The 24,668-nt window shown below is 45.9% G+C and overlaps 2 pseudogenes; both read right to left on the bottom strand.

Annotated features, from left to right (window-relative positions):
• Positions 1–8,745: 8,745 nt before the first annotated feature.
• On the bottom strand, positions 8,746–8,864 carry LOC134944609 (5S ribosomal RNA; annotated as a pseudogene).
• A 6,458-nt stretch (positions 8,865–15,322) lies between these two features.
• LOC134947331 (5S ribosomal RNA) lies at positions 15,323–15,441 on the bottom strand (annotated as a pseudogene).
• Between the last annotated feature and the right edge of the window lie 9,227 nt (positions 15,442–24,668).

Here is a 24,668-nt window from a genome sequence, read left to right as displayed (position 1 = left end):
GGGCTGTGAACGCTTGTGCAGCCCTGCTATGCTAAAAAAGTTTCAGGCAAAACAAGACTAGCCCTAGACCTACTTAACCTTTGCGACGGATCCAGCGAAGCAGGTCCCGGATTTGACGTCAGACATCCGCCCTCAAAACACCTGTGTTCGCTGGACCACTCCCGGAAAACGATCAGTTGGCGCCCCGACACGTCTTCCTCCTGTCAATCTTCTTGAGGTCGCCGCAGCGACCGCTTTCCTCGTTCCCGGCGCCTTTGCGCAGTTCCGACCCGATCGCACCGCTGTGAGGAAGTGCAGCATGTGATCGGGTCGGAATGACCCCCATTGTCTCTATTAAAGCACCATTAAATAAATATAATTAGCTTTTAATCTGCCAAATAGAACGCTTCCATGGTGAATTGCTGTTTAGTAACCGGGGAATCGACAGCAAATTTAGTTTAGACACCATAACCACCACTTAGTAAATTTAGCCAAGAGCCTTGCTTTACAGCATGGTTTAAGAGGACAGTCACGATAATAGTTCAGCAACAACCTTGGAGAGAATTCCTGGAATTACAAGCGACTGAAGCAGAACACAGGTAACAAACTAAACTGGATCGCAGAAGCACAAATGACTCGTCTCGGAGGACAGGGTGCCGGAAATGTACTAATGGAAGGTTAGGACAATATATACTACAAAAAAAAAAAAATCTCCATTACGATGAGAGATAAGTTTTTGTAAATATGGCTGGTGCAAGCTTGAGGAAGGAACAGAATGGACAGTATTTGTGGCTATGGCAAAGCAAAATTCAGTTCCAAGTAACAACCAAGGTCAGCAACAGGTTATCACACAGGGGAAGCTGAGAAGTCCATGAACCAATGCAATGAACTGCACAGAGTGCACAGTGGACCAGACTTTATCACAGGTGAAGGCAATCACCAGGATCAGAAGTGTAACTAAAGCTAGTGTAAAACGGGTACTTGAAATAGGGACTCTAAGGCAGATTTTCTGGTAAAACACAGTGTGTTTGCTGGCATTAGACACTGGACATAGTATACACAGGCTTGGGCTTGGTCACACCGTTACATAACTTAAAATTAACAAATGAAAAGTAAATGTCTTAGCACACCCCATGCTCAACAGTCATTCTGCTGCAATGACCTGCAGCAACCATCTGCCATGCTCTCCTGGCACAGCCAACGGCCACAGTCCCTGGCACTACAAAATGCAGCCTACTCATGCCTCTAACATGCATCAGTGTCCAGAACTCTGGGTAAATGAGCGTTTTAAACTTCTTTCCTGCTTCTGACTTCCTGCTGGATCTGGGTGAGCTGGAAGACCCGGACTTCTATTATTCCACTTGGAGCTGTGCAATCCAGAGAGCCCGGAGTTCCAAATTACTACTGCAGGTGCAGAATGTGCAGGTCTTGTTTCCTCTCTCTTGAAGAGAGCTGCATACCTCCCAACATTACCCTCTCCAGGAGGGACAAAATTCTTTGCTTCTGGACTTTTCTCTTAATTTATGATCGCTGGCACCTGTATTGAACAGGTTAATGGATAAGAAAGTTGTTTCTGCACAGGTGATGGCAATCATAAATTAAGAGGGAAGTCCAGGAGCAGAACATTCTGTCCCTCCTGGAGAGGGTCATGTTGGGAGGTATGGAGCTGATCCCACAGAAATGTAGGCAATTGTGGTGAGACACTGGAAAAACAGGATTTTAATACCTACCGGTAAATCCTTTTCTCCTAGTCCATAGAGGATGCTGGGGTCCACTTCAGTACCATGGGGTATAGACGGTTCCGCAGGAGCCATGGGCACTTTAAGACTTTTTAAGGGTGTGAACTGGCTCCTCCCTCTATGCCCCTCCTCCAGACCTCAGTGTAGGAACTGTGCCCAGGGAGACGGACATTTCGAGGAAAGGATTTACTTTTAAACTAATGGTGAGATTCATACCAGTTCACACACCAACCATGCTGCACAACATGGCATTCAACTTAACACATGCAGCAACATGCTGAAAATAATCATAACACAACACTCGTGTATCTACAAAACTAACAACTGCAGGTAAAGTACGCACTGGGTCGGGTGCCCAGCATCCTCTACGGACTAGGAGAAAAGTATTCAGTACCATGGGGTTATACCAAAGCTCCAGTACGGGCAGGAGAGTGCGGATGACCCTGCAGCACCGATTGACCAAACTTGAGGTCCTCATCGGCCAAGGTGTCAAACTTGTAAAACTTTGCAAACGTGTTTGCCCCTGACCAAGTAGCTGCTCGGCAATGTTGTAACGCCGAGACCCCCTGGGCAGCCGCCCAGGATGAGTCCACCTTTCTAGTAGAATGGGCATTTACCAACTTCGGTATCGGCAATCCTGCCGTGGAATGAGCGTGCTGAATCGTCCCTCTGATCCAGCGGGCAACGGTCTGCTTAGAAGCAGGACACCCAATCTTGTTGGGAGCATACAGGATAAACAGAGCCTCTGTTTTCCGAATCCTAGCTGTTCTTGTGACATAAATTTTCAAAGCTCTAACCACATCAAGAGACTTTGACGCAGTGAAGGTGTCAGTAGCCACTGGCACCACAATAGGCTGGTTTATATGGACAGACGAAACCACCTTCGGAAGAAATTGTTGTCGAGTTCTCAATTCTGCCCTATCTTCATGGAAGATCAGGTAAGGGCTCTTGTGAGACAAGGCCCCCAACTCAGACACCCGCCTTGCGGATGCCAAGGCCAATAGCATGACCACTTTCCAAGTGAGAAACTTCAATTCTATCTCCTGTAGAGGTTCAAACCAATCTGATTGAAGGAATTGCAACACCACATTAAGGTCCCATGGTGCCACCGGGGGCACAAATGGAGGTTGGATGTGCATCACCCCTTTCACGAACATCTGAACTTCAGGAAGGGAGGCCAATTGTTTTTGAAAGAAAACCGATAAGGCCGAAATCTGGACCTTGATTAAACCCAATCATAGGCCCGCATCCACACCCGCCTGCAGAAAATTGAGAGAACGTCCCAAGTGAAACTCTTCCGTAGGAGCCTTCTTGGATTCACACCAAGACACATATTTTCTCCAAATACGGTGGTAATGTCTAGACGTTACTCCTTTCCTGGCCTGAATAAGAGTGGGGATGACTTCTTTGGGAATACCCTTTTGGGCTAGGATCCGGCGCTCAACAGCCATGCCGTCAAACGTAGCCGCAGTAAGTCTTAATACACGCATGGCCCCTGTAGCAGCAGGTCCTCGCGAAGAGGAAGAGGCTGAGGATCTTCTATGAGCAACTCCTGAAGATCTGGATACCACGCCCTCCTTGGCCAATCTGGGACAATGAGGAGCGCTCAAACCCTTGTTCTTCTTATGAGCTTGAGAACTTTTGGTATCAGTGGAAGTGGAGGGAAGACATAAACCGACCGAAACACCCACTGTGACACCAGTGCATCCACTGCTATTGCTTGAGGTCTCTCGACCTGGAACAATACCTCTGAAGCTTCTTGTTGAGACAAGACGCCATCATGTCTACTTGAGGAACTCCCCAAAGACTTGTCACCTCTGCGAAGACTTCTTGGTGGAGGCCCCACTCTCCTGGATGGAGATCGTGTCTGCTGAGGAAGTCTGCTTCCCAGTTGTCCACTCCCGGAATGAAAATTGTCGACAGAGCTCTTGCATGTCTTTCTGCCCAGAGGAGGATCTTTGTCACCTCTGCCATTGCAGCTCTGCTTTTCGTTCCGCCCTGACGGTTTATGTATGCGACTGCCGTTACATTGTCCGACTGCATCTGCACGGGTTGATCTTGAAGAAGATGCCCTGCTTGTAGAAGGCCACTGTAAATGGCCCTCAATTCCAGAACGTTTATGTGAAGACAGGATTCCTGACTTGACCATTTTCCTTGGAAGCTTTTTCCCTGTGTGACTGCTCCCCAGCCCCAGAGACTTGCATCCGTGGTTACTAGGACCCAGTCCTGAATCCGGAACCTGCGTCCCTCTAGTAGGTGAGAACTGTGTAGCCACCACAGGAGCGAAATCCTGGCTTTGGAGGACAGGATTATCTTCTGGTGCATGTGTAGGTGGGATCTGGACTACTTGTCCAACAGGTTCCACTGGAATACTCTGGCATGGAATCGGCCAAACTGTATGGCCTCGAAGGCCACTACCATCTTTCCCAACAAACGAATACATTGATGGATCGACACTCTTGTTGGCTTCAAAATCTGTTTGACCATTCTTTTCTACTGGAAGAAATACCCTCTGTACTTCTGTGTCCAGTATCATCCCCAGAAAGGACAATCTTGTCGTCGGTTCCAACTGCGACTTCAGAAAATTCATGATCCAACCATGTTGTTGGAGTACTTACAGGGAGAATGCAATGCTGTGTACTGGATCTCGTTTTATCAGGAGATCGTCCAGGTAAGGAATTATATTGACTCCTTGTTGTCGAAGGAGGACCATCATCTCTGCCATCACCTTGGTGAATACCCTCGGTGCCGTGGAGAGTCTGAACGGCAAAGTCTGGAACTGGTAATGGCAGTCCTGTACAGCGAATCTCATATAAGCTTGGTGAGGAGGATAAATGGGAACATGTAAGTAAGCATATTTTATGTCTACTGACACCATGAAGTCCCCTTCCTCCAGACTGGAAATCACTGCCCTCAGAGATTCCATCTTGAACTTGAATCTATTCAGGTAGAGATTCAGAGAGTTCAGGTTTAAAATTGGTCTGACCGAGCCGTCCGGCTTCGGAACTACGAAGAGGCTTGAATAAAAACCTTCTCCCTGTTGTGACAAGGGTACCAGGACAATGACCTGATCCTGACATAATTTTTTAATTGCAGCTGTTACTACTTCTCTGTCCAGAAGAGAAGCTGGCAAGGTCGATTTGAAAAATCGGCATGGTGGGACGTCTTGAAACTCTAGTTTGTATCGATGGGACACTATTTGCAAGACCCATGGGTCTAGGCCAGATTGAACCCAGAGCTGACTGAAAAGTTTCAGACGTGTTCCCACCCGAGCGGACTCCCGCACGGGAGCCCCAGCGTCATGCTGCAGATTTGGCAGAAGCAGGGGTTGATTTCTGCTCCTGCATTCCTGGAGACGCTGTGGACTTTTTTTCCTCTTCCCCTCCCTCTACCTGCAAAGAAAGGGGAACCTTTACCCTTTTTGTAGTTGTTGGGCCGAAAGGACTGCATCTGAGAGTGATGTGTCTTTTTCACCGGCGCATGAGCATAAGGCAAGAATGTCGACTTACCTGCGGTAGCTGCAGAGACTAAAGCATCCAGCCCATCTCCAAACAAGGCCTCACCTTTATAGTGGAGAGCCTCCATATTTCTTTTGGAATCTGCGTCAGCATTCCATTGGCGAATCCACAACGCCCTCCGAGCTGAGACTGCCATGGTAGCGGCTTTTGAACCCAAGTGCCCTATATCTTTCATGGCTTCTAGCATGTATGCAGCAGTGTCTTTAATATGACCTAACATTAGGAGTATCTCGTCTCTATCTATCATGTCAATTTCAGATGACAAGTTGTCTGAACATTTTTCGATAGCAGTACTCACCCACACACAAGCAATGGTGGGTCTGAGTAGCGTACCACTGGCCACATAAATAGATTTTAATGTAGTCTCCAACTTGTGGTCTGCCGGCTCATTTAGTGAAGCCGTCACAGGTGCAGGGGGAATCACCTTTTTAGTTAAACGTGACAGGGCACTGTCTAGAATGGGGGGTACTCCCATCTTTTCCTGTTCTCTGCCGGGAAGGGATAAGCAACCTGAATTCTTTTGGGAATCTGAAATTTCTTTTCAGGATTTGCACAAACTCCCTCAAAGAGAGTATTTAACTCGTGAGAAGGAGGGAAAGTTACATTAATTTTCCAAGACTTCCTTTATAGCAAGAATCATGTATTGAATGCTTTTTGCCAATTTAGGATCTATTCCCCTTGAATCACTAGTGTCGACACAGGAATCAGAGTCCATGTCGGTATCAGTTTGTACTATTTGTGCAAATGGTCTCTTATGTGACCCAGAGGGTTCGCCTGCAGATGAAAAGGCAGAACTATGAAAAATCACATCCTCCACTGATTTTATCCAGTTCTCTGCATGAGACTCAGACTTATCCAATCTCTTACAGATATAATTCATACTATCACGTAATTCTTTCACCCATTCAGGCTCGTGGTGTGCCGGCAGCGCCACCACATTACAACTCTGTGTCCCTAAAATGGCTCCCTCAGGGGAAGAGCTCCCCGCCTCAGACATGTCACACACGTGCACAACCACACCACAGACACTCCGGGACTTATAGGGGACAGGACCACAGTAAAATCTGTCAGAAGGACACAGAAGAATTTGCCAGCTCACAACCCAGCGCTAGTGATAAAAAAACCTGTGTAACACAAAACTGCCCACAGACCTGTAGCGCTTTTATACTGATAAATACACAATACAGCACCAATTTATACTGTGCCTCCCGCCCCCTGTTTTGCACCCTGATACTTGTTCAGAAGTGGAGGAGGACCAGCATTCTTCTCTGCAGCCTGATTGAAGAGAAAATGGCGCTGAGCAGTGTGCTGGCTGACTGAGGAGAAAGCCCCGCCCCCGTAATGGCGCGTTTCTCCTCAGCAATTTCACTACTCATTTTTATACTGGCGGGGGTAGGACTATGCCTCAGCAACTTATGTCCCCTTAATAGCCAGTTTTGAATAGGTTTCATGCTGCCCAGGGCGCCCCCGTGCCCTGCACCCTGCTGTGCCTGTGCTGAAGGGTAGCATGGCGCGCAGCGTTCCCGCCCGCTGCGCGGTACCTTTTAGCCATCATGATGTCTGAAGAATCTTCTCTTCTATACACTCACCTGTCTTCTGACTTCTGGCTCTGTAAGGGGGGTGACGGCGTGCTGTGGGAGTGAGCGCATAGCCGCAGCTAGTGTTCAGTACCCTTCAGGAGCTAATGGTGTCCTGTCAGCCAGAAGCAGAGCCATGGAACTATTCAGGAAGTTGGTTCCTACTTCTGGCCCCTAAGTCCCACTAAGCAGGGAGGCTGTTGCCAGCAGTCCTCCCTGAAAATAAAAAACCTAACATAAAGTCTTTCAGAGAAACTCAGTAGAGCTCCTCTGGAGTGCATCAAGTCTGTCTGGGCACATTTTCTTAACAGGTCTGGAGGAGGGGCATAGAGGGAGGAGCCAGTTCACACCCTTAAAAAGTCTTAAAGTGCCCATGGCTCCTGTGGAACCATCTATACCCCATGGTACTGAAGTGGACCCCAGCATCCTCTAGGACGTATGAGAAATACATAAAAACAGTCAATCAGACAAATTGGTAAAATCCGTTTGATTTAACCAATTTATCTGAACGACCATTTTTGTTAATTTTCCAGTTTTTGTGAACAAATAATTGATTGTCACTTACTCCCATACTGTACATTATCAGATTGTCATTCCAACCAGCCAGATTGGACAGATAACTGTATTGTGTACTTAGCTTTATTGCAACAGTATGGAACAAGGCTGCAGCAATCCCGGTGGTAGGCATGAATACTGCAGGACAGAGTTTTGTTTCAGAATAATTTTAATAATATTGGGCTATGATGGATGTGCCATCTCAAATTGTCCTTTAATACTGTACAAGGCTGACCCTAACTCTCTCTTAAACTACCGTCCCATCTCTCAGCTCCCATGTCTCTCCAAGCTACTCGAGAAACTTGCCTACACTCACCTCACACACTTTCTTAACTCATATAACTTATTGGACCCACATCAATCAGGCTTTCGCTCCCAGCACTCCACAGAGACAGCACTGACTAAAGTAGTGAATGATCTGGTCACTGTGAAGTCTAAAGGCCATTACTCATTACTTATTCTTCTAGATTTCTCTGCTGCTTTTGACACTGTTGACCACTCTGTTCTCATACAAACACTACAATCCCTAGATCTTCAGGACACAGCCCTCTCTTGGTTCCTATCCTACCTATCTAATCGCTCGTTCAGTGTCCCTTTCTCTGAATCCACCTCCTCTTCGCTACCTCTTTCAGATTGAGTACCGCAGGTCTCAGTCTTAGGTCCTCTCATTTCTCTATCTATACCTCATCACTTGGGAAACTAATCAGCTGTTTTGGATTTCAGTATCATCTGTACGCAGATGATACTCAAATCTACCTCTCTTCCCCTGATTTGTCTCTATCTGTCAACAAAGGGAGAAGAAAGGAAGGCTCTTGTGTGGGCGCACTCTTAATTAATTGAAATAAAGTTCAAATAGTTTTAATTATACATAGAGGTTAATAAAATATAACTTTTATTGGATATACATTACAAAGAATATCTCATGATTACCCATTAAGCAACATAGGATACAAAAAATGAATGGGATTTAAAATGCATATTAAATTGAGAAATTTGAAAGAATTTAAAAAAAAAAAAGGAATATTCTGGTCCTGTCTCACAGGATGTGATAAGAAAGGCTGTAGACACTTTGGTGTTCTACATCCGTTTCAGCCCGACCAGTACAGAAAATCTGTATTGATAAGACCAAAATATGGTCAATTGTCAAATATGAAAATGTTGGACAGGTCCGGCAATAGATAGTGAGACATTACCCACTTCCCACCAGTCACCAACCAAATACATAGTGTAATTTATTTCTAAATAAAGAGCTCAGAGGGTCTTGAGCAATTGTATAAACAGAGTATGCATACGAAAGGTAGGGAGATTGTAGGAGGAATAAAGTCAAGTGGTGATACTGCTGTTGGTGTCAGATAACGCACATCACAAGGATAAAAAAGTCTACTACACTGGGTATTCCCTGTGAGTCTCCCCCTCAGGTACTAACCCAGCCCAACACTGTATAGCTTCCAAAATCGGACGAGATCGGGCACTGGCAGTGTGGTATGGTAGTAGACAGATGAGTGGGTTAGACGCCAATGAGAGTGCACCTATGTAAGAGAAGATGTGACAATTGGTCACAAAAGGTGTGGATCTGCTTTCTACGTTAGGCTGGATGCAGTAGGTCCCACATTGGTGGTATTACGCATCCTGGATCATAGATGAGAGTCCACGGAAAAAAGAAAAAGAGTTCGAATGGGAGCAGAAGGCGTCAATAATTATGTGCAAAGTATCCTGCTAACAAACATTTGCTGACATCAAGCATTGATGCAAAAATGATTCATATTGAATATAAATATTGGTAATACCGCTTAGATGTCAAATAGATTAATTGACTCAATGTAACTCAGAAATAAGGGATTATGCCGTATTCCTAGATTATAGGGCAATAATAATACTAACCAAGAGTGCTGGTTGAAATATCCCCTAAGTAGTTATATGCATACAGAGGTAATGCTGCTGACACAGGAGGAACAACGAATAGCATATATGTACCAATAAAGTAAACATTGTCTTATCACATTTGTCAGTGAGCAAAAATATATGTCAGTGAGAAAGAATACACCAGTAGAGTTGAGTCACTGGTGCAAATAATAAACAAAAATGATTAATGCTCAACATTACCAACACAGGCACTGCCTGTGTACATGACCTGTGTTAAGTCAGCAGCAAAGATACCCTCAGGTGGCGTGGTTGGTGCCGGTGGGCCCGCTGGCTCGGAAAACGCGTTTCACCCCGCAGGGCTTGTTCACTTCCTGGAGGTGCGGGTAGAGACTCTGGGCAGTATAAGAGTGCCTGGCAGGGCGGCGCTGGCCAGTCAGTGCCGGCGCGTCTCAGACTGGGGCGGGGAGGACGTACGTGACGGTGCCGCCGATAGGTCATAGCCGCATGCATCAGCGGCTGTCACCCCCGTGATTGGGCCGCTGATCTGAGCAGCTGTGTGAGTGAGAGAAGGAGGCCTGTGTACCTGGGCGGGACCACTTGTAATGTGACGCTGGAGGTGGATTGGCCATATTGGAGAAGGGCAATTTGCCCATAATGCGGAATGGCAACGAGCGTAAATGAATTAAATGTAACATACTTGGGTCTATGCCACTTAATACAGAAAATGGAAGTGACAATGACCCGACCGCTGTTCTCGACGGCTTTTGTACTTTAGAAGCTGGGCTGGAGTGTGGAGAATGGGAATGTTGTATACACGATATGAGAGGGGCCATATTGGTGAAGGGCAAATTTGCCCAGTTTCAACAGAGGGAAGAGGGGATGGGCTCAATGGGGAGCTTAGTAGAGAGCTTGAAATCAGACATTAGAACCTATGTAAAATCAGTAGTAATAGACATGAGAATAAGATGAAATGAAAAACAATAATAATGAATAATGATACAAATGAACACGTGAAAACGTAAATTATATAAATGTGTTGATAAACGGCATATGTTGTGAGTAGGAGTGAAAACCAGGGGAATATATGTAGTAATAAAGATGTGAAAAAGAGGGAGAGAATGGCAGTTGGTGGGGACGATGATTAGGTGTGTGGATGGAATAGCTTGTGGTACACAGGAAAATGATGGAGGGTGTAGGAGAGGGATTCGGATGATGAATACAAATTGAAAAATTAAATGAATAAGAACTTGAACATTAAATAATTAGTTAAATGGAGATTAAATTAAATTGAAAAAAATGTAGTGTGCTGGCAAGTGAAAAAAGTGAAAAGGTGAAGAGAGGGATAGATATGCGTGCGTTCGCGTGAAATCACGCGCAGCGCATTGCAACAGTGTGTAATTGCACTGAGTCCATGTGCACACCCATGCACGTAAACCGCATGGGTGTCACCCTGGACCCGTGCATATTTGATGGGCAAAGAATAGTTGGTGAGTGATGGTGTTAAATTGAGAAAAGAGGGGTTTAAATTATGTGAGTTGTGGGTGAGAGTGATAAATTGATTGCCGGTCACATAGTGGAACAGAAGCTAATACAGGTGACAGAATTTTTTTTTTATGTAACATGAATAAAGTAAAAGATAGAAAAAGGGAATTAGGGCATGAATGGGATACAATGTGGGGGGGGAGCAATAAAGGGGAAAAGGAGGGGGGGTTTGGTGTAATGAGGTTGTGGAGAGGGGAGGGGGAAGGGGGGGAGAAGAGAGAGAAAAAAGGGGGAGAGGGCAATAGGGAGAAGAAAGGGTGAGGGAATCAGGGGGGAGAAAAAGAATTGTAGAAGGATGGAAAGATGATAGGGGATAAGGAGCAAGGGGAGAACAAATTAAGAATAACGTTAAGATGCATCAATTAAGCAAATGAGATAAGCTCATAAAAAGGCACCGTAGTTAATGTTTTCATTGAGTCCGGATGGTTTAAGGCTACCCAGTCGGAAGATCCACTCACTCTCCCTTTTCAATAATTCTTTGGTGATATCGCCACCTCGAACCCCCAGATGGATACGATCAAGACCAAACACCTTTAGTTCTTTTGCTGATCCTTTATGGACAAGGTGAAAATGTCTAGCAACCGAGGTAAGTTGTTTCATGCGCATAAGATCTTGCTGGGCATTCCGGATATTGCCCATGTGTTCCAAAACCCTTTCCTTCAATTTCCGAGTGGTCATGCCAATGTATTTCAACTCGCAGCTACAGGTTATGCAGTAAATGACTGCCTGTGTGTTGCAATTGAAAAAGTGTTGAATGCTTAGCGTTTGTCCATATCTGTCGGTAACCATCTGTTTATGTACCATCTGTTGACATGACTTACAGTGGCCACATGGGAAAGATCCGGTTATCGTGGGTTTCTTCGGAGGTGAGGTCAGGAGATGGCTACGGACCAGTTGATCTTTAATATTTTTAGATCTGCGCCAACTCATCTGGACAGGGGTATTAACAAACGGAAGTAGATCAGGATCAAGTTGTAATATCGGTAAATGTTTGGATATAGCATCCTTCAACAATTTCCATTCTGGGCAGAAGGTGCCAATTAATCTGATGCTGTCCTCCTGTTTGGAAGTAGCCTTTTTCTTTCCAAAAATCAGTTTGTCCCTTGGGACCATTTTGGTTGCTGCGTGGGCTCGTTTCAGTGAGCGTTTGCTGTAGCCCCTGGCTTGGAGACGGTTGGTCAATTCCCAACTCTTTTTGTTGAAAATGTGGTCTTCAGAGCAGTTCCTTCTCAACCTTAAATACTCTCCTTTTGGGATGTTTTCGATAGTTGGTGGGAAGTGTGAACTAGTCTGGAAAAGAATACTATTAGTCGCTGTCTCCTTGCGATACAGTTCGGTGGCCAAGTACCCTGTGTCTGATTTGTAAATGTTGAGATCAAGAAAGGGAACTTTTTCTGAACTAATGGTATCTGTGAGCAAGATGTTAAGATCATTAGTATTCAGAATCCTGATAAAGTCCAAAAGAAGTTCTTTGTTACCGTTCCAAATGATGAATATATAGTCGATATATCTGAGCCACAGGGTAACATGTGTGGTATACTTTTCATTGGTGGTATTAAAGACAAAGAAATGCTCCCACCATCCTAGAAACAGATTCGCGTATGTGGGCGCGCAGGCTGCTCCCATTGCTGTCCCCATGACTTGCAGAAAAAACTGATCCTGGAAGACAAAATAATTCTTTGCAAGAACAAAATTGAGCAGATTCAGAAGGAAGGTTGAAAACTCACTCTCACCTCCCTGGTCCAGGAAGTATTTGACTGCTTTGAGGCCATGTTGGTGATTAATACTGGTGTACAATGCCTCGACATCTAATGTTGCCATTAAATAATCACTTTAAAAATGGATGTCATGGACTTTGTGTAGGAGGTCAGAAGTATCCTGTAGGTAAGAGGGTAAGGATAATACAAATTCACGGAGATGCAAGTCAAGAAACCTACTAGGTTGTTCCAAGAGGCCCCCATTACCTGACATGATAGGTCTTCCAGTGGGTCGAGATACGTTCTTATGTATTTTGGGCAGGAGGTAAAATGTAGGTGTTCTGGGATTCAACACTGTCAGATATTTAAGTTCTTGTTGGGTGATGGTGCCATGTGTTGCGGCTTCTTGTACCATACGATTGTTGAAGAAAATCAAGAGTTGGGTTATTGGAAAGTTTCTTGTAACAAGAAATGTTATGGAGTTGGCGATGAGCTTCAGTAATATACATCTCTTGTGGCCAAATGACAATGTTGCCCCCCTTGTCTGAAGGCTTAATGATAATGTCACTCCAGCTTTGTAGTTCTCTTAAAGCCTGTCTTTCATTGAATCTCAGGTTTTGAGGGAATCGATGAATGCCTTTCTGCGTTTGGGCATAAATGTGATCAAATTCCTTTGAAACAAGGTTAAGGAAAACTCTAATTTCCGGACTGTTATTGTCCGGGGGGAAAAAGGAGGATTTCGGTCTGCACTTGGGTCTGGATGTAGAAGTTACACTATCACTGGATTCCATTTGCAATTCTTCCAACATCTGGAGGGCATTGAGATCTTCCGTGGTGAAATTAGATTCCACTGTTGTTTCTAATTGCCTTTGTGTTTGTTTGGAAAATAATTTTTTGAGGAGAAGCTTTCTCCCAAAAAGTCGCAAATCTTTCTCCCAAGAGAATCTATTAAAAGACCTTGAAGGTGAAAAGGAGAGTCCTTTCATGAGCACTGCCATGTGGTCAGGTGACAGGATCCTGTCAGATACATTAATAATCTGTAATTGTGATGTCTGGTCTTGATCTATAGTAATGTCTTCCTCTGGCGTGCTGGGTATCTGGGAGTCCTTGGTATATCCCAGTCTGAATTTCTTGGATTTTCTCTTCTTTCCCCCTCGCCTTGTCTTCCTCGCACCTTGATGCGGCCTCTCCCTCTCTGGTCCCGGTCTAAAAAACGTGGGGAAAAAACTTCACTCTCTGCCCGGTGGTAATTGGGTGCGTCAAAGTTTTCACTGGCGGAATCCCCGCTGTTAGAGGACTCAAATTCAGACAGAGTGGGATCTTCCCGAGGTTTCCTGCTTCTATTGGTGGGGGGTCTAGGGTTCCATCTAAAAATGTCTCCTAGGGCAAAGTCTCTTTTATGTCGTGTGAATTTGCCTCATTTGCGATCAACTATATTGTGTTCATAACTATCAATTTCTTTCTTGAACTTTTCAAAAGCTGATTGGAAGGCCGAGTCTTTTTCCCAGGTTTCCAAAATTTTTCCTAGGTCCGCAATTTCTTTCTCTACTTGGTCAATTATCAGAGTATCATGTTTTACCAATATGTGTAATAATTCGTTAGAACATTTGAGAAGGGCTGTTTCCCACTCAGCCTTCAGGTTATCCGTGGCGAGTGGGAAAGACGGGGATATTTTTGGTCGTAAACCCCTTGGGACAATTTTATGTTTTATATAGTTTTCCAAAGTAGTCACATCCCACGACAATCGGACTCTTCTCTGCAAATTCTTTTGTAATCTGGAGAAGGGAGTTCTCCAGTCCGTGTTGAGGGAGATCTGCTCAAATGTCTCTGAAAAAGGATCACCAAAGTTTTCTACTTTCTGACGCCTTAATAATTCAGTCTTTAAAGAAAATGTGGTCATATTTCAGGCGTAGAGAGAGATATTGGACTGGAATCTTAGATAATGGGAGACAGTTTAGGTGGACGCGTGAATGACAGCTAAAATTGGATCACTGGGTAATCAGAACAGGGAAGAAGAATTATAGTTATACATGGAAGAAAAAGATAAAGTACCGTGCCAGTAGGTCAGAGGCTGAAATTATATTCAGCACAGACAATTGCTTGGAGAAAAGAAAAGGACGACCCGGCACTGGTCTCAATGTCAAAGATGAAATGAAAAATGAACAAACCAGAATTCGGACAATTAAGATATATTTACATAAATTATCAAATCTCTGTCCAGTATGGTGGTGCGCCCAGAGCCAGAAGGAACAAGTGTCAACAAAGGGAGAAGAAAGGAAGGCTCTTGTGTGGGCGCACTCTTAATTAATTGAAATAAAGTTCAAATAGTTTTAATTATACATAGAGGTTAATAAAATATAACTTTTATTGGATATACATTACAAAGAATATCTCATGATTACCCATTAAGCAACATAGGATCCAAAAAATGAATGTGATTTAAAATGCATATTAAATTGAGAAATTTGAAAGAATTTAAAAAAAAAATAAAGGAATGTTCTGGTCCTGTCTCACAGGATGTGATAAGAAAGGCTGTAGACACTTTGCTGTTCTACATCCATTTCAGCCCGACCAGTACAGAAAATCTGTATTGATAAGACCAAAATATGGTCAATTGTCAAATATGAAAATGTTGGACAGGTCCGGCAATAGATAGTGAGACATTACCCACTTCCCACCAGTCACCAACCAAATACATAGTGTAATTTATTTCTAAATAAAGAGCTCAGAGGGTCTTGAGCAATTGTATAAACGGAGTAGGCATACGAAAGGTAGGGATATTGTAGGAGGAATAAAGTCAAGTGGTGATACTGCTGTTGGTGTCAGATAACGCACATCACAAGGATAAAAAAAGTCTACTACACTGGGTATTTCCTGTGAGTCTCCCCCTCAGGTACTGACCCAGCCCAACACTGTATAGCTTCCAAGATCGGACGAGATCGGGCACTGGCAGTGTGGTATGGTAGTAGACAGATGGGTGGGTTAGACGCCAATGAGAGTGCACCTATGTAAGAGAAGATGTGACAATTGGTCACAAAAGGTGTGGATCTGCTTTCTACGTTAGGCTGGATGCAGTAGGTCCCACATTGGTGGTATTACGCATCCTGGATCATAGATGAGAGTCCACGGAAAAAAAAAAAAGAGTTCGAATGGGAGCAGAAGGCGTCAATAATTATGTTCAAAGTATCCTGCTAACAAACATTTGCTGACATCAAGCATTGATGCAAAAATGATTCATATTGAATATAAACATTGGTAATACCGCTTAGATGTCAAATAGATGAATTGACTCCATGTAACTCAGAAATAAGGGATTATGCCATATTCCTAGTATCACTGACCTAGGTTGGGGGTGTTGTGAACTCGGGGTTCTCCCGATGGTAGGGGAGAGGAACCACAGTTGGGTCGGAACAGGGATGGCTTGATATAGGTCTTCCTCATACAGGACTCTGGCAGTAAAGCTTGGTGAAAGTATTAAAGGACTTTATTGCAGGAAGAGAGCAACACAATGTCACATAACAGAGAAGGAGCGTATGGAGAAATGTCCCGGAAGTACTTGTGAGTGATGGCAAAAGACACTGGTGACTGAAGAACTTGAGAGCGGTGGTTAAAAGACACTGATGATTTGAAGAACTTGAGAGCGGTGGTTAAAAGACACTGATGATTTGAAGAACTTTAGAGCGGTGGTTAAGACTCTGATAATTTGAAGAACTTGAGAGCGGTGGTTAAAGACACTGATGATTTGAAGAACTTGAGAGTGATGGTTAAAGACACTGATGATTTGAAGAACTTGTGAGCGGTGGCTAAAGACACTGAGGATTTGTATAAATGGAGAGCGAGGGTTAAAGACACTGAGGACTTGTATAACTTGAGAGCGAGGGTTAAAGACACTGAGGACTTGTATAACTTGAGAGCGAGGGTTAAGGACACTGAGGACTTGTATAACTTGAGAGCGAGGGTTAAAGACACTGAGGACTTGTATAACTTGAGAGCGAGGGTTAAAGACACTGAGGACTTGTATAACTTGAGAGCGAGGGTTAAAGACACTGAGGACTTGTATAACTTGAGAGCGACGCTTAACCTGCAGCCCACGCTGACTCCAAGAAGCACTGGTGACTAGAGCGCAGTGGAACCCAGCAGCGTCTGGGAACGCTGGAAGCTGTGCAACAACTGACACCTGGAAATGCCGGAGACACTGGGGTAAGCTGCAGAGAGATCCGCCGAGGACAGAAGCACTGGCATCCACTTCAGGGGAAAAGACGATACTCAGGCGCCGAGGCGCTGCCCGGCGTCTGCCTTTGAATCTCCCGCCTCCGCTGGATTGGCGGAACAGTCTGATGACGTCACCTGCTCCCAGCCCACGTGATGCCGGGTGTCATGGCGGCGCGCCTGCCCCGGGGAACCGCCGGGGGCCGCGCCAGCCAGGCGTCGGAACCCGTGGACCACCGAAGGCGGAGGCCGCAACACAGACCAGCAGGTACGCAGGGGTAAGCGCGGTGAACGCCGCCTATGGCGTGTGACAGTACCCCCTCCTCCAGGAGTGGCCCCCGGACACTTTCCAGGTTTTGTTGGATGTCTGGAATGGAAAATCCGCACCAGTCGGGGAGCCATAACTTCAGTAGCCTTGACCCAGCTCCTCTCCTCGGGGCCAAAACCTTTCCACTCCACCAAATACTGTAGGTTCTTGTGAAGATAACGAGAGTCAAGAATAGCTTTGATTTCAAAGTCCATTCCATCTTCAGACTCTGCAGAGGTTGGCCTCGGGGACTTTAAATGGAACCGGTTTAAAACAAGGGGGCGAAGGAGAGAGACGTGAAAGGAGTTTGGTATCCGGAGGTGGGAAGGCAATCCCAATTTGCAGACAACCGGGTTCAGGACTTGTAACACGGGGTAAGAACCAATAAACTTCGGGGCGAACTTCATAGTGGGCACCCTTAACCGGAGGTTGCGGGTGGAAAGCCATACCCTGTCTCCAACCTTGTATTGGGGAGCTGCTCGTCGCTTCCTATCCGCAAAGAACTTATAGCGGCCGGAAACTCTCTTGAGATTGGCATGAACTCGAGTCCAAATTTGGCTGAAGTGCCGAAGAGTAGAGGCTGCAGCAGGAACATCCTCCGGAGGACAAATGGGTAATTCAGGAACTTGAGGATGGAACCCATAATTAATGAAAAATTGGGACTCACCAGTCGAAGAGTGGTACAGATGATTATGGGCAAACTCGGCCCATGGCAACAGTTCCACCCAATCATCTTGCGAAGGAGAAAGATAAACACGGAGAAAAGTCTCTAAATCTTGATTGACGCATTCAGTTTGCCCATTGGTTTGTGGATGGTAAGCGGATGAAAACTTGAGTTTTATTTGTAAGGCCGTACAGAGAGCTCTCCAGAATCTTGCAGTGAATTGTACCCACCGGTCAGAGACAATTTCCTGAGGGAAGCCGTGCAGGCGAAAATGTTCTCGGATAAATAACAAAGCCAACTAGGGAGCTGATGGTAACCCAGTCAAAGGTACAAAATGTGCCATCTTAGAGAAACGGTCGATAATTACCCAGACAGTATTGTGACCCTTTGAGAGAGGCAATTCGGTGACAAAGTCCATAGAGATATGGGTCCAAGGCCTCTGAGGAATGGACAGTGGATGCAATAACCCTGCAGGAGGCAAACTAGGAATTTTGTGCTGAGCACACTGAGGACATGAGTTGACATAATCTTGAATATCCTTCTTCATAGTGTCCCACCAGTAAGACCTTCGTAGAAACTTCCACATCTTTTGAACTCCAGGATGACCGGAAAACTTGGAAACATGAGCCCACTGCAGCAACCTTGGTCGAAATTTAGCTGGCACAGACATTCTCCCAGGAGGAGGACCCAAAGCGGTGGTGTCACAACTGAGGGCCTGAGCTGACGGGAGGAAGCCTCAGATGTAGGGGCTGAGGTAAAACTAAACTTGGGAGGTTTAATCAGACCCCTAGACATGTAAGTAAGGTGTAGGAAGATTGCCCGAAGGCGTGACCATGACAACCAGGATTTAAAAGTCAATAAAAGTTTATTAACAGAACTCCGTATTCACAGCAGTGGTAAATGAATAAAGATATGCAGTAGATAAAATAAAACAGTTCCTGGATCACTATAAGCGTGGCAAGAGCCACAGGGTACTGGTAGGATAAGGTACAGTTCTTAATGTCCCAGTGATGGAGTGTCCTTACCAGACCCGTCCGTAGTAGTGTGAGTAGCCGAGGAACACACCAGCAGATGTAGCACTTGAAGCTGGTAATGCTGTAGCTGAGAAGACTGCTGTGGATGCTGAATGGAACCTGCCAGGTGTTGAAAACACGGAGTGAATGCTGGATGGAACCAGCCAGGTAGATAACACGGAGTGGATGCTGGTTGGAACCAGCCAGGTAGTTGAATGAAGCTAGGGAGCGAGGATATAGGAAATGATGGTATGCAGGTACCGATGGTTTGCGGATACCGCTGGTATGTAGGTATCCGCTGGAAAAGCACCAGCACTTTAAGAAAGCTGAACACTGCTGGAAGCTGACCGCTGGAAGCAGATGGATCTGTAGCTGGAAGCTGGAGTAGTCATGGAAGACTGCAGAGTCAGGCTGCACCGCAAGGTGGTAAGCTGGTGCGGGTCTCTTAGTGGTAACTGGAGACAGGAGCTGGAAACCTGGAACAAAATAACCACAGGAGAGAGAGAGACTGGAAACAAGGTTTGACAACCAAAGCACTGACGATTTCCTAGTGCAGGCTCAGTCCCTTTATACCCTTAGGTGTAAAGGGATTGGATGACTTAATTATGCAGAGCTATGGATTGGAGGTCAGGATCATGTGACTGAAACTAAGATGGCTGCGCCCATACCGGCCTGTGGAGTGAAAGCTGTTTGTATTCACCACATGGAGATTCCTCTGTAATGGCGGCGGTGAACATAGAGAACGCCGGCTTGCGTCTCAACCTTCAGCATGGACGGCCGCGGCTGCAGTAGGTGAGGAGTGCCACATACCCTGTATGCATTAGGAATATGGAGATGATGCCCGAGGCCCCGCCGGCAGGTGACGCTATGCCAGTCGCCCGGGCATTGAGGAACAATATCCACGGATCAGCAGAGGTGAGGTATGAATGCTTGCATCACAGCTGGGAACCGGGCCTAGGATGCTGGGACAGCCTTAGGAGACACCTGAAAGGTAAATAATGGTGTCCAGATACCCGGATCGTGACAGCACCCCCCCCCCCCCTCCCTTTAGGAGTGGCCCCAGGACACTTCTTAGGCTTCTGAGAAAATTTAGAGTGGAAATTCCGGACCAAGGCAGGAGCATGGACATCTGAAGCATTGGTCTATGAGCGCTCTTCAGGACCATAGCCCTTCCAGTCAATGAGATATTGTAACTGACCATAGCGGAAACGTGAATCCAGAATCTTGGCAACTTCATACTCAACTCCCCGTTGAGTCTGGACTTTAGGAGCCGAAGGTAGTGCAGAATGGAATCGATTCAGAATCAGCGGTTTCAGAAGGGAAACATGGAATGTCCTAGGAATTTTCAAGAATGGGGGTAACTGGAGTTTGTAAGCAACAGGATTGATGACTTGTTCAATTTGAAAAGGACCGATGTAACGAGGAGCAAACTTCATGCTGGGAACTCTCAACCTCAAATTCTTCGTAGACAACCACACACGATCACCCACTTTGAGAGCAGGAACTGCCCTACGCTTCTTATCTGCAAACTTCTTGTATCTAGACGATGCTTTGAGCAGAGCCGCTCGCACATTTTTCCAGTTATTTGAAAACTGGCGTAAGGTGATATCCACTGCTGGTACAGAAGTTGCTGGAAGCGGCTGGAATTCTGGAACTTTAGGGTGGAATCCATAGTTGATGAAGAATGGTGTTGAAGAAGATGAGGAATGATATTGATTGTTATGGCTGAACTCGGCCCAGGGAAGGAGTTGAATCCAGTCATTTTGCGAGGAAGACACATAGATGCGGAGGAAGGCCTCCAAGTCCTGATTCACCCTCTCAGTTTGACCATTGGTCTGAGGATGGTAAGCTGTAGAGAACTTTAATTTGACTTGGAGAACTTGACACAAACTTTGCCAGAATTTGGCTACAAATTGTACTCCTCTATCAGAGATGATCTCCTCGGGAAGACCGTGTAGTCGGAAGATCTCTTGAATGAATACTTGAGCCAACTTGGAAGCTGACGGAAGACCGGTGAGAGGAATGAAATGTGCCATCTTGGTAAACCGGTCAACCACTAACCAGATGGTGTTAAACTTGTTGCACATAGGCAGGTCTGTAACAAACTCCATCGACAAATAGGTCCACGGTCGACGGGGAACAGATAATGGAACCAGTTCCAGATGGTGTTAAACTTGTTGCACATAGGCAGGTCTGTAACAAACTCCATCGACAAATAGGTCCACGGTCGACGGGGAACAGATAATGGAACCAGTTGCCCCGCAGGCAACTGGCGGGATACTTTGTGTTGAGCACACTTTGGGCAAGATGCAATAAACTCCATGACGTCCTTCTTCAGAGTTGGCCACCAATAAGACCTAGAGATAAACTCAAGGGTTTTCTGAATGCCTGTATGTCCGGCAAAGCGGGAAGCATGTGCCCAATGCATGAGCTTCTTCCTTAACACCGGCTTCACAAAACTTTTCCCTGGTGGGGGCATAGAGTCCATCCTTACCGTGGAGAATGCCAACGGATTGATAATAGGATGCTTGTCAGAAGACTCCGACTCATTTTCTTGCTCCCAAGAGCGGGAAAGGGCATCGGCCTTGCGATTCTGAGAGCCCGGACAGAACTGGAGTTTAAAGTCGAACCTGGAAAAGAAAAGTGCCCATCTGGCCTGACGAGGATTAAGACATTGTGCGCCTTTCAAATATAAAAGATTCTTGTGATCGGTAAGAATAATGACCGAATGAGAAGCTCCCTCCAGCAGGTATCATCACTCCTCCAGAGCGAGTTTGATTGCCAGCAACTCCTGATCGCCAATGGCATAGTTGCGCTCAGCTGGGGAGAACTTCCGGGAGAAGAAGCTGCAAGGATGTAGATGACCATCTTTAGCTCTCTGGGATAACACCGCCCCTACTCCAACGGAAGAGGCATCCACCTCAAGAATGAAAGGAGAGTTGATGTCGGGCTGTTTCAAAACCGGAGCAGAGATGAATCGTTGCTTTAATAGATGAAAAGCTTGCATAGCTTCTTCAGACCACTTGGACGGATTAGCACCCTTCTTGGTCAACGCAGTGATAGGCGCCACAATGGTGGAAAAGTCTCGTATAAACTTTCTGTAGTAATTGGCGAATCCTAAAAACCTCTGGACCCCTTTGAGGGTTACAGGTATCGGCCAATTCTGGATTGCTTGTAGTTTCTCAGGATCCATTTCTAGTCCGGAACCGGACACAATGTAGCCTAGAAACGGAATGGACTTGACTTCAAAAACACACTTCTCTAATTTGCAATAGAGATGATTGACACGGAGACGGGACAAAACTTCCTTTACCCAGAAACGATGTTCCTCTAGATTATTGGCAAAGATAAGTATATCATCTAGATAAACAACGACATGACGATATAAGATGTCTCTGAAAATCTCGTTCACGAAATGCTGGAAGACAGCTGGAGCATTACTTAATCCGAAAGGCATGACGAGGTACTCATAATGTCCATCACGGGTGTTAAAGGCGGTCTTCCACTCGTCACCCTCTCGGATCCGGATGAGGTTGTAGGCACCCCTCAAATCCAATTTCGTGAAGATGGTTGCTCCACTAACTCTATTGAAGAGTTCTGTAATCAAGGGTAAAGGATATCGGTTCTTGGCGGTAATGTCGTTCAAGCCTCTGTAGTCGATGCATGGCCGCAGGCCACCGTCTTTCTTCTTAACGAAGAAGTAACCTGCGCCAGCTGGGGAGGAAGAAGGTCGGATGAAACCCTTCGCCAGATTCTCCTTAATATATTCTTCCATGGAATGCGTCTCTGGTAAAGACAACGGATAAGTTCGGCCTCGAGGTGGAACCTTCCCTGGGATGAGATCGATTGGACAGTCCCATTCTCTATGAGGAGGAAGGATATCAGCAGAAGCTTTACTGAACACGTCCGTGTAGTCTTGATACGGAGGAGGTGGAACATCAGACGACCTGGAGGAGGAAGAACAAACAGGAAGCACTTTGGACAGACAAGTCTCAGTACAGGAAGGACCCCATGCCAATATTTGCGTAGTCATCCAGTCAATTGATGGGTTATGGAGACGAAGCCATGGAAGGCCCAAAACCACTGGATGTGTGGCTCTTGGAATCGCTAAAAAGGAAATAAATTCTGAATGAAGAACTCCTACTCTCAGACGAACTGGTAGAGTTCTTAAAGAAATAACTGCGTCAAAAATCTTACTGCCATCCACGGCAGTTAAAGAAATGGACGAGGAAAGTCTCTCAGTGGGTAGGGACCACCGCTTAACATATGCTTCAGTTATGAAATTCCCAGCTGCTCCGGAATCTAGGAGGGCAATGACGTTCCTATAACGTTGAGCAATTTGAAGCGAGACTGGGAGATTACAATCATGAGGAGATGGAGAGGAGAGCCGGCCCTCTCCTTGGCGAGCTAGGACTTGAAGTTTCCTGGACGTTTGGGACAGACATTGATTGCATTAGACGGAGCTGCACAGTAAAGACAGAGGGACTCAGAAAGACGTCTTCGACGCTCAGCTGGAGATAGACGGGAACGACCAATTTGCATGGGCTCATCTTTGGATGGAGACGGTTGACGAGGAGGAGGAGCAGAAGATTTTGGAGTAGAAGACCTTCCCCGCTCAGTTGCTCTTTCTCTAAACCGTAGATCAACTTTTGTGCATAGGGATATTAGCTCATCCAACTTAGAGGGCAAGTCTCTGGTAGCTAATTCGTCCTTGATGCGTTCTGATAAGCCATGCCAGAATGCAGCATACAGGGCTTCGTCGTTCCATGCCAGTTCGGATGCCAGGATCTTGAACTGTATTAGGTACTGTCCCACAGTACGCGTTCCTTGGCGTAAACGGAGAATCTCAGAAGAAGCTGAAGTTACACGGCCTGGCTTGTCGAAGATGCGCCTAAATGTCGTTACAAAGTCAGTATATGAGGACAACAGGGTATCGGATTTCTCCCATAAAGGTGATGCCAATCAAGGGCTGAGCCACTGAGGAGGGAAATAATATAGGCAATTTTAGTGCGATCACTAGGGAAACTGCCAGGTTGTAGCTCGAAATTAATTTCACATTGATTGAGAAATCCCCTGCAAGATCTTGGAGATCCATCAAATTTTGCTGGCGTTGGAAGATGAAGACGTGGAGCAGAAATGGGTAAGGTGGGTGGGGTTACAGCTGGTGTCACTGTGGTGGACGCACCGGACGCGCCTGATCCACGGAGGGTAATTTGGATCCCATCCAGCCGAGTAGAGAGATCCTGGAGACGGCGGATGATGTGGCCTTGTGCAGCCTCCTGATGTTCGAGTCTGGCTGCCAGTTCTTGCATCGGCCTGGCCGCTTGATCCTGGTCTCCGGCTGGATTCATATGGTCAGTGCTTACTGTCACAACTGAGGGCCTGAGCTGACGGGAGGAAGCCTCAGTTGTAGGGGCTGAGGTAAAACTAAACTTGGGAGGTTTAATCAGACCCCTAGACATGTAAGTAAGGTGTAGGAAGATTGCCCAAAGGCGTGACCATGACAACCAGGATTTAAAAGTCAATAAAAGTTTATTAACAGAACTCCGTATTCACAGCAGTGGTAAATGAATAAAGATATGCAGTAGATAAAATAAAACAGTTCCTGGATCACTATAAGCGTGGCAAGAGCCACAGGGTACTGGTAGGATAAGGTACAGTTCTTAATGTCCCAGTGATGGAGTGTCCTTACCAGACCCGCCCGTAGTAGTGTGAGTAGCCGAGGAACACACCAGCAGATGTAGCACTTGAAGCTGGTAACGCTGTAGCTGAGAAGACTGCTGTGGATGCTGAATGGAACCAGCCAGGTGTTGAAAACACGGAGTGAATGCTGGATGGAACCAGCCAGGTAGATAACACGGAGTGGATGCTGGTTGGAACCAGCCAGGTAGTTGAATGAAGCTAGGGAGCGAGGATATAGGAAATGATGGTATGCAGGTACCGATGGTTTGCGGATACCGCTGGTATGTAGGTATCCGCTGGAGAAGCACCGGCACTTTAAGAAA

This window comes from Pseudophryne corroboree, chromosome 1 (assembly GCF_028390025.1).
Source record: "Pseudophryne corroboree isolate aPseCor3 chromosome 1, aPseCor3.hap2, whole genome shotgun sequence".
Taxonomy (NCBI): Eukaryota; Metazoa; Chordata; class Amphibia; order Anura; family Myobatrachidae; genus Pseudophryne; species Pseudophryne corroboree.
This window is presented reverse-complemented; position numbering and strand designations above follow the sequence as displayed.